Source organism: Armigeres subalbatus, chromosome 2, assembly GCF_024139115.2.
Source record: "Armigeres subalbatus isolate Guangzhou_Male chromosome 2, GZ_Asu_2, whole genome shotgun sequence".
NCBI lineage: Eukaryota > Metazoa > Arthropoda > Insecta > Diptera > Culicidae > Armigeres > Armigeres subalbatus.
In genome coordinates this window covers 295,782,812-295,798,198 of record NC_085140.1, presented here as the reverse complement: position 1 = coordinate 295,798,198, position 15,387 = coordinate 295,782,812, and the positions used below count along the sequence as shown (strand labels likewise).

Below are 15,387 nucleotides of genomic sequence, written 5' to 3'. Positions count from 1 at the left end.
AATCGCGTTCTCTCCATTTACACCTCGGGACCAACACCGTTTGGAATGCCACGTTCTCTGCCAGCCACCAGGTCACTTAGTTTTGACAGCCACGAAAGCCTTTTCCACTGCTATGATATCTACACTACACCAATGATGTCGATGTCATACGCAAAACTAAGGATCATGGAAGACTTGTTAATCATGGTTCCTTTGTTTTTGCTCACCAGATCTTCGAATTGCACCTTCTAGAGCTATGTTGAACAGGAGGTTAGAGAGCACATTGCTCTGCTTCAATCTATCTAACACCATGAACGAATCGGATGTCTCACCAGATATTCTAAAGTTTGATTTGGATCCATTCAGCGTCGAACAAATCAGCCCATCAAGCTTTGCCAGGAAAGCCGTGTTGCCAGAGTTCATTCCGTCGTAAGCTGCCTCAAAATCTACAAACAGATGATGAGTCCGCAAGTTGTATTGCCGGGATTCATCAAGGATTTGTCCCAGAGTAAACATTTGATCCATTGTTGATCGTCCTTCTCGAAAACCGCTTTGAAGTTGGACGACAAAGGTCTCAGTATAAATAAATCAGTACATAAATCGGGATCGTTATATGGCCTATATATCAAACGATTTTATGATAAATGGCCCGCTCTCGGCGCGAAAGAACCGGTGCCAGCGGAAGTGGCACATAAATCATGACAGTTCTCAAATGAACTGATGTCAAAAATTAGGTTACCAATGATGCTGACAGCAAGACTGGCAGCCCTTTGATTTATTTCACATTTATAGCAAATTCAAATTGAAAAATTTCACACAAGGTAGGGTAGAAATAGGACGAAATAATAAAGAATTTAGTTTAGTTAGAGTCAAACCGCCAAAAGTGAAGTAACTCAACAAAAGTCCCGCAAAAATCTCGAAAGTTCTTTTTTAATATAGTTATTCCCAGTGAAAAGCCCTAAGGTGACCGTTTAAACGAGAAAACAGGGGATAATTCGGGTTATCAAAATCACATATTCTACAGCATCAAAGTTAATGATTTGATCTTTAACTTCTCCCAGGTGATACAAAAGATGACTCTTTCAAATAAAATGGCCTATCAGCAATTTATGGCCTCTAGTTCATATCAATCCTCGTGGCAGATAACAGTTTGAATAAATTCAAAAACAAATCGCTTCTCGCGAAAGACAGAACATCCTTCCATTCATATGATAACGGTCGATCTTGATAAGCAGAAAACGCCAGTAAAAAAAGCTGTCATTGAATTGTTCGGAGATACGTAATGCAAGTTGAATTGTCCCTCCACAAAATTGGTATCATCACCGTGCAAGGCTTAGAGGGTGTGCGCAAGAATAGACAATTGACCAATGATCAACGGTTAATCGGGCGATCTAAATATCTCTAACATTATCGCCAAGAGTGATGCGATAGCAGTTAATCGAAAATACCGTTATTGGTTATCAAACGTTTTCTCAAGTGGATAAGAATCACTTCACAGAGTGTGAGTATTTATGGTACTTGATATTTATAAGCGAATTTCCGAGAAAAATGTTAAGTAAATCGATTGTGTTTAATGACCCTAGCATATGTCATGAACAAAAAAGGCATGACCTTTGTTAAGATATACAAAACTATAACAAAGATTCACTTTGTTTGTGAAAACGAGTCCGGTCAACTCCAACAATTTTCCAATTTTAATACAAGGTATATTTTACAAAATCTAGAATTGTAAAGACTCTGAACATTTTCAATTTTTTGTCATTCTTTGTTATAAGCTCCGGTAAAAAATCACGAAATGAAAGCTAATGTTCCACCCTTCTTCAAAAGCCAAAGCATTCCATATCAATATTCTACTAAATATTTCGAAAAACCAACTGCTTCCATGCCGACAGACAATAGAATCCACCACGAGCCAGCCCCGCGTGTCTCCCAGAAGACAAATAATGAATGGAAATTAATTTCATTTCCAAACTCAAACTTGCACGAGTGGCACATCACAACGACCACTTCAAAGCGCTCGGAGAATTCCTTTGAACTTCTCACTTCAAAGGCCTGCCAGTAACAGGGCCTCAAGCGACCCAGGAGCAACGGCACAACCCGGTCCGGCATTAAGTTTGGCAATTTGGCAGAGTGAAAATTTTCGGTGTTCCATATCGGCGCCCAAAACGGGTGGACGTGGAATCCTCTGCTGGTCGAATTAAAATTCGTCCCCGGAGAAAGCTTCGTCAGTGTGGTTCCCACGGTCCGGAAAGCTCAAGTGGGTTTCGATTGCAACTGTCGGACCGGAGCATTCATGTGACATTGGTACCGGTCAAGCAACCGCCCGTGCACGGGCTAGTTGTGGCGTCTCCGAAAACAAACGTGACCGAACGAACTTAACCAAGGATTACCCGCTCACGTCCCCTTTGTGTTGTGGGGAAGAGGGTACGCGATTCGCAGTATAAAGCATTTTTCACCCCAGTGCTGATTTGATAAGCATCGCCCGGGCGAAGAATGGAACGACACCGGTTGATGGGTGATAAAAGGAAACGTCATTTAATTCACGCGGGGGTGGCACTTTGATGCAGCCATTGTACGCACTTCCGAATCGAATCGAGCCAGCGCGATAGTCTCAGCCAGGTCGTCGTTCATTGGCATTTTAATTCAATTACGCGCTCGTTTTGGTCGTAACTCTAGCGTTTGTTGTTTCATTACGGTCTGTTCACGGTAAATTTTGGACGTGAAATAAGGTAATATTTAGATACCTAAACATGCCGTTGGAATACTAAATAATAGGGGTATACACTTAACAGCGTAGGTTGCTGTGTATCTGATTATAGAAATGTTTCACACTCAATCACAAGGGACATATTTCAAATCGCCTGTGAAACATTTCCATAAACAGATACACAGCAACCTACGCCGTTAAGTGAATCCCCCTAATATCCTCCAGAAATTCTGGTATTTTTTTAACTGATCGCCTACTTTGAGCGTGCTTACAGCTGCACACTAGCAGTTAACGCCAACGTGATGTCAGATGGTATTATTCATAATACAGTCGCCTCTCCACATCTCGATATTGAAGGGACCATCGAGGTAGAGAGATATCGAGAAATGGGAGAAAAATTGGAATGGGTACTAGATCCAAAAAAGCTCGTTGCTATAAAAAACGACAACAAAACAAATGTAATTTCTTGTTGTTGATATGTTTGGGACCGAGGAAACCATCGACATAGGGAGAGATAACAATATATAGAACATCGAGATGTAGAGAGCCGACTGTAATTTTTATTTGGTGGAGAAGATATATTTACTAATCCAAAATCCATCCAAACACCTAGAAACAATATTTGTTTCACTTTTTGAAATCAAGAGAATTATAAATAACATGATAGCGTCAACGTATTTGACAGTTTTCCTATTAACGATGAAGGATTATTTTCATATTGAAATAAGTAAAGTGACCAGATAAATTTTGTGTGAGCGCGGGACAAAAAAAAGGTTCATAGTTTAATATGTTTTAGAAATGCACTCAAAGCAAACCTTTAATTTTTTTTTTCAGAACTTATTTATTACCAAGGTTTAGTTTGCTAACTTTTCGATAAACGATTACTCATTTTAGAAGTCAAAGCTTTCTTCAAACGTTGAATGTGCAGCGCAATGTAGCTGTTATTGAGTTTCACATACTTTTGATGTTTGACAGTCCCCTGTCTGATAACTGCAAAACTGTTGCAACTAAAAAATTGTAGAAAATAACTTTCAGCTGTTAAACGTCTAGTGTATAGAAATTTTATAGAATATTATTTTTAATAAAGATATAAGCAATGGTATCGAATCTTGAAAATTAGCTTCTGAATAACCCAAATAATTCTTTGTAAATTACCTAACAAAAGAATTGTGATTAAAAATTAATTAGATCATTTTTTTTAAGTCTATTCTGGTTGAAGTTTCCGCCTCTAGGAATATGATCCACGTCTAGTTTCAGATTACTTGGATACTAGAATCCGATCTAAAGTTTTCCCGAAATGTGAGCCTACCTTGAACACAATATTCATTTTTTGAAGCACTTTTTGCAGCAGCGTCATCTAAAATCAATAATCTAAAGGTCGTCTTCCAACTGGGGTGTTTTCTGCAAAATTTTGGTCCGCATGAAATTTATATGGAGTGGGATTTTGGACGTTCCGTGTCGAAACCCAAGCAACCACGCAGCAGGAAATACATGGAAGCAAAATCTGCTTACAAGATTCCCAGGGTATCCAGCTTTCCACGCTAGCCATAATGGCGTCTGCCATAAATTAATCTGACAGTAACTGCTTCCGACGCTGATCTGCTTTCGGCGCTGGCTGGTCGTATCTAGGCAACAATTTTCACATTGTTTATTTACTTGCATGATAATAGTCACAACTCTACAAAACTGAAAGAATTTCAATATTAGGAACAAACTATTTAAGATTTGAAAACTAACATTAATGCTGTCCAATGAGCAGCTCGAAGTAGCTCGAAGTTGTTCCCGTCCTGCTCGTTCTTTTTTGTCAACAAACGGGCATGAGCGTGACAGGAACAACTTCGAGCTACTTCGAGCTGCTCATTGGACAGCACTATTATTTTCATGTTTTAGGTTGAAGAAACATTTTAATTCCAAGATATGTACGCTACAAGGCGATCAGTATCTTTTGGTTTCAGCACCCAGATTGAAGAATTTCCGGGATGTTCCGCTAACAAGTGTGGTCGAATGTTAGCATAATGTGAAAATAAAATCCTGCAGCTAGAATGAAGAACTGATGTCGATGATAAAATCCTCGGTAATTCCAGGACAGTGAAAAAAAGTTCCATTTTCTTGCTTTGCGTATACTGCCGCTAACCGCAAGTCGAGCACATCTGTATATGGAGGCCCATATACAGATGTGCTCGACTTGCGGTTAGCGGCAGTATAAGACATGCACACGAAGTTTTTAGGTTGTTTAAAGCGCAATGGAGCTCGATGCTACGTTGTTCCGCATATAACTCAAATGTATTACATACTCAAATTCAATCATAATTCTTTTATTACATGCTTAATTACGCAATGAAACAGTTGAAGTACTCACAATTCAATTTGATTAATTAAATATTATGTGCTAGTTACTTGGGTACACCTACTTTTTTTTCTTATTAATAAATTAAAATTTAAAAACTGCAAATTTTCCATTGCAGTATATCATATATCCAAACTATTTCGTTGAGCATCAGGTACATTCGCATAAAACGATCAGTTTCTTTGTATATTTTTTTCAAAGTAGATATTTGTATTCTCAGCATGCCCATCTTTACACGATATAGAATAGTGGTATTGGATTGTGTTTGAAATCAAACGCAGGTTTGCAGGTTTTAAAAAATTTGAAGACAAAAATTAAATTTGTGAGCCATTTTGGATATATGACACGCTGAAAAGAAGGGTATGAAAGTCACGATGAACTTCAACTTGGCGTGGCTCTTGGCTTATTTCAGTACCAGGTTTTCAGAATTGAGCCTCGAACATTACGGATGTATACAACTACTTTCTGTAAAATCGACCAACCAGTATCATACGACAAATTTATTATTTGAAGCTTTTGTTTCGAGGAATATAAACCTAAAATAATAAAAAAATGATTATAAAGTCTAACAAGTAATGGACGTTTACGTTTTCGATTGCATCGATCCTCTTTTTCTTCTACTCTCAGTAAATAAACAAACCGAAATGGTTGCTATGATACGGATCAGCGTCGAAATTAGTTGAGCGTCGGAAGCAGTTACTGTCAGAATATTTTATGGCAGTCGCCATTATGGCGATCGTGGAAAGCTGGATAAGGCTAGTGTTGGTAGAGTCATGTTAAAATCTTAATCATCGAAGCCTCATGCGCGATCTAACTCGCTTTCGATCTGCAAGCAGAGTTTTTCACACAAAATCGCATCGTTTCGCCCACTTGCCGAAAAATGATTTTGCCCCCTAAAAGCGTCAAAACCAAATGGAAGAGTATTTAATGTTTAAGTATGGATTTACTATCCATTGTTTTAGGCAAAGGAAGTAAATTTGATTTGAATCCTGGATGAGATTTGTGAATTTGAGTCTTTCCCAACACTGCTATAAGGCTTGAGTAAAACAATCTATAGTCACAAAAGCACATTTTAATCTTGATTTCAATGATCCATACGATTGTCTTACAAAACGTTTGCTTTAGTCATTATTATATATTTTAAAATTTTATAATTTCTTTGAAAATACTAATAAATAGCTAATTATGCCATCTATTTTTCATTATTTCGCGGGACATTATCTAGAAATTTGTTAAATGCGGGACGTTTCGCGGGACGCTTTTTTGCGCGGGACAAATAGTGAAAATGCGGGACTGTCCCGCGAAACGCGGGACGTCTGGTCACATTAAAATAAGACTCCTGGCCTTTCAGCAGCACGGTGCGCTAGAAGTTCTCGGGTCGAGGTGATTTTTTGTTCGGTTTGAGGATACATTTTTAAATGTATTCTAATATGTTTATAAAAGTTCTAGTTATACGAACAAACAAAAGGGATTGAAGTGCTTGAGTTTAGCATTATAGTGTGGTGACAGCTTCAAGCAATGATTGTATCGAGCACTGTGACGATTTTTGGGTAGGTTAAATGATGATACCGTTTTGTAAAACTGGAAAGATTCACTCCGGCTCAGTGGTGTTGCAACGAGAGCGAAAGTTTGAAATCTATATTTTTATTTTCATTAATTGGATCAATTAGGAGTAAAATAAATGAATGAAAAATATTAAGTATTGTGCGAGATAAACGGGATTTTTTTATAATTATTAATCATAAACCTACGGCTTCCAAAGAGTATAAATCATCAGTTTTTTTTTGCAGTGAGCCGGGAATCGACTCCATAGGCCCAAGTAGTGATTTACCCTACGTAACGCCTGGATGCTGGCAACGGCGGGTAAGAAACCAGCCACTGTATGTGATTTATTTCAAAGAACTCGTAAAGTTATGGAAAACTTCTTATAATATGTTCTAAAAATTTTGCAGAATTATTAGAATAACCCAAAATTCATGGAGGATGACCTCCCTGGAATACTTGGAGAAAAAATTTCCCTAAATTCTCTTGAGAATTTTTCACCGAGTACAAGAGCGTCCCTGGTAAAAGTAATTTCGCTTTTTATCCAACCTTTGTAGTACACATCGACGCGGAAGCAGACCAGCAGTGGACTCATTGGTAAATTTATATTATGACAATGTCTCACTAACGTATAACAACTCAGATTTCACATTCAGCGTACTAGAGCTCGGAAGTTGCGAGTGGTACGATGAATGATGAACTGGCTCGGCTATGGTCAACGGATAGAAAGATGATCCGGAACTGCGCAACTCTATGCGCCTCTTCAGTCGTTGGTTGTAGCGGCCACAACGACCAAAACACAGTTTTCCAAAAAATTCTGCTGTTATGGCGGTCAACGCCACAATTAGTCCTATGCGCCCTCCTCGAACGCTGCGCGGGAGTTCTCCTGGTCGTTGACGGTATTGAGCCAATATTCAGGTGACAGTAAGGCAGACAAGCCCGTGCTACCAACGGAAACAGTGGTCAATGTTTGCTGGGTTGAGTCCGCGCGAAATACAGTCGGCGGGATTTCCGAGACAAGCTATGCTTGTGGCTGCTCGGATCTTCGATACGTGGTTAGGGGCCGTACACATATTACGTAAGCACTTATGGGGGGAGGGGGGGTCGGTCAATATCTTACGCTCCATATAAATAAAAATTCATTTGTATGAAAAAAATCTTACAAGGGGGGAGGGGGGGTCGAAAAACCCAGAAAAATTGCTTACGTAATAAGTGTACGACCCCTTAGCTACGAATGTTTTCCAACGGAATTAAATGGAGTGCAACCACTAAAACAAGGTGTTGAAAATAGGTGGTGGTGGTGGTCTTCAGCGAGGCGTCCATCTTCTTCAAGAGCTGCGTTGCCAGCTGTGTTGCACAGAGCTCTAGGCTGGCGATGGAGTGGTGCGTGGACAGTGGCGCAAATTTTGACTTCGATGTCAACAAGTGAACTTGTGCTCCGTCGATTCTATGCAGACGATGCAGCAAGCTCCATACGCAACCGAGGATGCATCGGCGAAGAAATAGAGCGTAGGGTCGCAAAAATTGCATAAAAGAGCGCTGTTGCGCTAGTAAGGCAGTATCGTCAGCCTGATCGCGGCCGTTCGGTTGCTGCATGATCGTAGGCTGCCGGCCCATGACTTCGTCGATTTTGAAGGGGACATGAAGTTGAGATAAAATACATCTATCCTTGCCTCGTCCATCGGCAGCCGTTGTGCTGAGCTCTGCACGTCGGGAAGCTTCATAGTACGTATCGATGAGGCCGATGACATTGTAAGGAAATCTTTCCAATTCTCTAGAGGCACACCACAGATTCTCGTGGATCAGACGATCGAAGGTGTTATCGTGGTCAATGAGTATTAAATGGAGCGACTCTGAAAATTCGTTGATCTGCTCCAGGGTGATGCAAAATTTTACAATATGGTCCTCACAGGATTTCTTGGGTGTGTCTACCTTCCCCTGCACCCGAATTAGGCTAGAACTATGAGAACAATGTCCTGTAATATGATGCCCATCCAATATTCGCACAAAGTCAGATCCACTTTAAAACCTTCACTAAGACACCTTGCATTCAGTAGGCCGGAAAAGTCGCGGTATGCCAGGTATTGCAGAGAGCATTTGTATGGGTGGCTTGGAGTCGGCTTCAATCATCTCTGCTGATATGCGGTCGATCCTGGGAGCCTTATTGGATTTCGTGCTTCGGACGGCTGCTTCAATCTCCTGCAGTGATGTGGCTCGAAGTTGACGCGAGTAATTCATCGCATCCTTGGTGGCACATGCTAAGATAGTAAAGGTTGGTCGGGCGTCAAAATTTGAAGAAGATGTTTGAAATCCCCGAGCCTGAGTATCAGCTGTTCCGTTGAGTAGTTGAGTGACTAACATGTCGTGTCTTTCACTGGCAACTACGAATTTTTCCTTCGTAGAGGAGGCGAATATCGCTGGTTGATGAGACTTTCCCCCATCAGCGGCAGGTGGCTGCGCAAAAGAGCAGGGGGCGGCCTATAAAGAATGCTTTTTATTGGAATCAGCTAGAACAACCTGGATGAGCTGGACGGGCACTCATGCTGGATGCTGGCCGAGGAACATTCAATGCGTGAAACCTATAGGGCCCCCGAAGTCAACTGTAGGTGGAGGTGCTCAGGGCAAACCCTATACTGTCTGTTCGAACGCTGTAGAAACTATACTGCAACATACTGCCTCTAATCACATTATCCTAGAGCAGGTTGATAAGTTGGAAATGAAATGACTACGTAAGAGTTTTCTGTTGTCTGAACCATGAAGATGTTACGCCCTGGGATGCAAAAGTTTTGCAGATAGGGTCGTCGGCCTCGTAGATGCGTAGTACGAATCTTTTACGCGCAGGTTTCTTACTGTCCTCATTCGGCATGTCGCTGATGTGAGGCAAGTGTGAACCTTTTGGACGACTCCGATTTGGCCAATGATAATGATGGTATGCTATATGAGTATAGCGACACTCTATTATTCGGAATGGGCTCAACGAACCGCTCCTTTGCAGTGGGTCTCAGCATCCACGTCAGCAGGATCGGCCCGTTAAATTTCACCGGGACAGCCCCCCATACTTTGCCGGGCTTTCTACATCCTAACAGTCTGATAGTGTCGGATGGCGGAATTAGGATCGACATGGGGGCTAAAGAGCGATGCATAATGTTCAAAATCGGTCTAAAACCATGATTATCGTCCCTTCAATATTATTGAAAGTTGGAAGGGGGGGGGGGGTGAGTGGCATAAAAAAAGAAAAAAATATTTAAATCGATCAAATTCAAAAATATCGATGATTGTAAGTAGTACACTACAGTTGACAGAAAAAAATGACAAAACAGAGCAGATTACTGAAAGGTGATCCTAAAAAAAATGAAGGGATGCATATACGACGGAAAACGGCACACAGCTCTATCTCATGGGTGTCATGCTATTTAGCCGAATGCCGTCTGGGTGTAAAATGTCTCCATAGAATGAGAGTAGGGAAAACTGAGAAATGAGAAGTAAGTTATAGAAATTTCAAAGTGTGAACGAGTAGTGAGGAATTGAACATAGGAACAAGTAAAAGTAAAGAGAAGTAAAAAGTGAAAAGTGAGCAGTATGAGGTGCGAATTGGGACGTGAAACATGAGATGTGAGCAAAAAATTTAAAGTTTAAATTAAAAATTGATAAGCAGTTAAAAATTAGAAGTAAGCTGTGAGACATAAGGAGAAGAGAGAAATGTAAAAATAGAAATAAGGAATCAAATTTAAAAGGAATATTCCTTAAGTCAAAAGTAAAATTGTCTCTTTTTCAGTATTCGTTGTTCATTTTATTGTTGATGACATTTTTAAATATCTTGGCTGTGCATATGCACAGCACATGTTTCGAAATGGACAAATTGATATGAAATTTGCGAAAAAGAATCCACGTGTCTTGGAGGGACTCGAACCCTCAACCCTCAACCCACTTAAAGGTCACGTTTGCGAAAAAGCCATCAGAATCCGAGTACCAACCTCCACCGCGGTTAGCTCTCTTTTTTGCAAATTGAATATCTTTCGGATACTTTATTTGTCGGAGTGCGATCCTCTCGTTTAATAAACAATGTGCACTCGCTTGACTCTGGATATACAACAGTAAAGCACATGTGGAGATTGGACAAGATATTTAACAAAAAAATGGTTTTCGTACGGCCGAGTTGCCGAATAATATGCAATTAATTGACATTTTTAAATTTTCAATAAAGTTCATCATTTTGAAAAGTTAGAATTGAAAAGAGAGTAACGAAATGTGAGGAATATGACATAAGAATTGAGAAAAGAGATATTATTCCTTACTACTTTTTTCTTTCTCCCTACTTCATTATTCATTCTCCCTTATTTCTTTTTTCTTCTTCATCCTACCTTCTTTTCTATTCCATCTTTTTATGCCATCTTCCCCTTTTTTATCTCTTCTTTTTTGCTTATTCTTCCTCTATCCTTCATCCTTTTCACGTTTTCTTCTTCCTTCTTTTTTTTTCCTTCTACTTACTTCCTGCTTCCTTTATTCTCCTTTTTACTTTTTCTATGGCAAACTATGGCAAAATGGCTTCTTGAACTTGATCTTGATTAACTGCCCGTAGTTGCTACTACATTAAGACCAGATAAGCTACTGCTAGAAACGTCAATCTGAAGGTATGTTACAGAAATGAAAACGGTATGGAAGTTCATTTTCAGTTCTAGCGATTGCTTGAACATGAGAAATATAGAAAAAGATACAAAGTAGGAGGATGGAACGGATCTGTAATTGAACCCACGACCTCCTGCGTATGCGGCAAATGCAGTAGCCATATGACTACTAAGCCCATTTTGAAAAAAAATGTCAAAGTTACTTCTAGTGCGAAAGACAATTCAGGCGGTTTGAATCAGAGCGGTGTAAGTGACATTTTGGTCAAATTTGAACTATACTTTTAGGAAAAAAAATTGGTTGTACAAAGTTGTTCTGGATACTTGGCCCCTTATTACAGAATTATTGAAAAATAAGGTGGGCCATTTTATAAAAACGTGAAAGAAAAAATTCTGCGAAATATTGACAAAAAAAAGTTATACAAAATTGTAGCACAGCTTTTTCCAATCAACTTTGCTACATAAACTTTTTCTATAGCTCTTAAGCCCAATGATTCAGAGCAATTTTACTTACCAGGATTAGGGTGTCCCTCAAAAAACAATATTTTTGATCTGCTCATTTTATTTTTTATTTTTCACAAATGTCACCTTCTGGAGGCTTTTGGGGCTTTTCAAAACGCGTGTTTTTTCTATGATAACATCGTCTGTATCTTTTTCCGTTGTCGAGTTATATCAAATAACTTTAAAAAAATTTAAAAAAAGAAAAAATTGGTAGGGTAAAACGTCCTATCGTTGTGGTATGCCCTAATGTTGCGGTAGTGTTAAAGTAGTCCATTCTGGATATAATACCATTGAAAACAATTGTGGGTACGCTAAAACTCTTGGGATTAACGACTAGAACAGCTTTTGTTTGACAAAATTCCGTTCAAAATGATGAAAAATCAACATTTTTCGTTAAAAATTTGAACCCTTTGAGCCTATTATTGCTGTAGTGCTAAGGTCCTATTGTTGCGGTATCGATCTCCATAAAAATTACATGCAATACCGCAACAATAGGACTGACCTTCAAAAAATATCGCAACGATAGGCAACTGCGTCCTATTATTGCGGTAGTTTGTTTTTATTGTGATAAAAACAAAACAACATAAGTTCAGCACAATTAACGTAATATTTACAAAACTATAGTTAACGAGCATCCTATTTAACTACTACAATGTGGAAATCGACCAACAGGTAATTTTTGAACAATTTTTGTAATCAATTTTGTTTTGACACGGTGCTTAACCCCTCCATAATAGGTCGTTTCACCCTAATACTCGAGATAAAAACTCTGATTAATCCACCTGACGGTGTTGGTGCCTTTCCCGTTAGAAAAAAAATACTAAAAAGTATAGGTGAATGTTTTTTAGCGTGTTTTGCTCATAAAAATAGAATTTTGGCCATAACTTATGATGGCCATAGGCTGACCATAGGCCAATTTTCAATGGCAAACAATGAAACAGGATTCCCCGTCAAATGAAACTTGTTGCGAGTAATTCGGTCAATGCTAAGTTCCAAAAAGTGTGTCTACAAAATTTTGTGCACCTACACACATACACATACATACATACATACATACAAAAAGACATCATCTCAATTCATCGAGCTGAGTCGATTGGTATATAACACTATGGGTTTCCGAGCCTTCTATAAAAAGTTTGGTTTTAGAGTGATCATATAGCCTTTACGTATACTTACTATACGAGAAAGGCAAAAATAACATACCCCAATTTTTTGACATAATAAAGAATATGAATTATTCTTGCAAATACCGTGTAAACAGTTTTTTTGTCTGCCCTAATCGAACTTATGAAAAAATGTTATTTTGACAGAAAAATGATTATAACTTTTGATCGGAAAAATATATTGAGCATATTTATACATCAAAAGTTGCATTTTTTTTGAGCTCTAAAAGTCTTCCGAAGACGACATTTCCGAAAAATAGAAAACAAAAAAAAGATCAAAAATCTAAATCTAAGTAGGTAAAATTGCTCTGAATTTGCCAACTTGAGAGCTACAGAAAAAGCTTTTTAGCCAAATTTATTGGAATAAGCTGCCCTACAACTTTGTAGAACATTGCATGTCAATATTCTGAGATATTTTCTAATTTTTTTATATGATGGGCCACCCTATTTTTTGATAGCACCATAATGATGGCCTTACTACTCCGAACAATTTTGTGGAATAACATTTTTTTCTAAAAAATATAGTTTTGGTATAAAACGCATCTTTCCGTGTAAACTGTATCCTGGACCATTTTGCACTATAGAAATTATTGAATTTAATTGGTGCTATATTTTTTTCGGGATACAACGAATTGGATACCGTGAAATGGAAAAAGTAGCAGTTTTCCTATTCTGTTAAGAAACAACTGGACGGATTTACATACCTCGATTCAGAAAGTGATGATTTGAAATTGTAACACCTCACTAGCACGATGCAGGTGCGTGTTGTTCATTCTGTTATTGTCGTGCTCCCAGTCTGTCGGTTCCGCTCGCGCGCACCTTAATGCGATCAACAAAACAATTAATGTTGGCACCGTTTTGCTAAATTTGTCTGTTTCTATGCGAATGTGATTAGGATCGAGCAAGCGCTAATGTAATGCCGCTAGTTGCCACAGATGATGATGTGGGTCTAATAGGGGAAGAGGCCCAAAAAGGCAAAACGCCTTTTGAGTATTCCCTTATATTTACCGTGTTTGAGATGACCGTAACAAAACTAGAACTAAAATTACATAGGTTAGGCGGAAAAAGTGCCAAAATAATAGGTAGGAAGAATAAAAAAATTAAAAAAATAACATTATGATAAAACATCCAACGTTTCGGCAAGGCAAAACGCCCTACTGGGACTAACTTACAATGTACTGCGCGTCTCCGCGCACTGTTCATACCAGAATGCCTATTTGCCGACGCATGATTCGTTGTTCCCTAAAAGAGTTCCCTAAAATGCGTTTGCCTCATGAGTTTTCCGGCAACGAAAAATCCCAACTTTCTTGAAATGTGAATATTAGAGATGGGCATTCAGATCCGGAACCGTTAAAATGATCCGGATCTTTATTGTGAGTGAATGATTCACAGCTCACTTTTTAAAAGATCCGGATCACCAGATCAGCAAATTAACTAACCAATTGTAAGGAAATGCGAAACAAAAAGCTTATAGTGGGTTCTTTACACATATAATATATCCTTGTAAGCGTGAGAGCGGTGAAATTTTGGCATGTACGGGTCGAAATCATAGTCCAGAATGCCAACCGTTTCACTATTTTGCATTCTCCTTACGTATTGTTCTAAAGATCCGATCCTTAGACTGAATGACCCAGATCTGAACAGTTCAACTAAGTGATCCGTTTTGCCCATCTCTAGTGAATATTATCAATATTATTGAAAATTCCTACAATTTTGAGATGCCATCGTCTTGCTATATTGTTTAACTGTTGCATGAGGTAAAAATACCCATGAAAAACGAACAAAGATTTTGGGTAATATGCTACCAAGCAAGTATCCAAAGTGGCGGTTTTTGATCTAGACTAGACCTCTTCATGTTTTCAAAAAGTATCAAAAATTCAACTGGTCAGCCCAGAATCACAATTCTTATGCTAAAATAAGTCTCCTGTCAAATTTTCAGCTAATTCGGATAAAATTTCGAGGTGGCTCAAGTCAATTTAGTGTTTTGGGCTATTTTTAATTTTGGAAAAAATCTAACATGAGATATAAACGTCAAAAACTATCGCAACAACCTCTATACGGAAGCTATTGGTGTGCTCTACAAGTCTTGTGAACATTGCGATTCGTTCCGTTCACGTTTTGTCCTTGTTAAAGTGATTTTTAAGCTTTTAAGTGCATAAAAATACTGTTTCCCCCAAAAGTCGTTGTTCTACAACATTCTTGAGTTTATGACAAATGATTGTTTATTTATTATATTATTATTCCTCTTTTTTCCCTGGAAATTTGAGTAATATAATTGCCCATGTGCGATTTACCGTTAAATTCTTAAAAATCAGAAGCTGAACATTTGTCATAAATTTGCACGTTAGGACTTCTTCAAGCAAGTTGTTCGAACAAAACATAAATCAAATCATATGATATTTGATGCTTACAACAAACGGCTTCCAAATTTTGTTGATTTCACCATATGTCTGCATGCTTTTAAGATTGAGTGCATCGTAGTAACAAGTGAAATCGAAGCTTCTTTGTTTGAACAACTTGTTTGAA

General features: G+C 38.6%; 1 protein-coding gene across 1 annotated transcript in view; it reads right to left on the bottom strand.

Annotated features, from left to right (window-relative positions):
* The window catches only part of LOC134212442 (putative inorganic phosphate cotransporter), a 158,933-nt gene that overhangs the window by 101,650 nt on the left and 41,896 nt on the right, over positions 1 to 15,387 (bottom strand). The window lies entirely within an intron of this gene.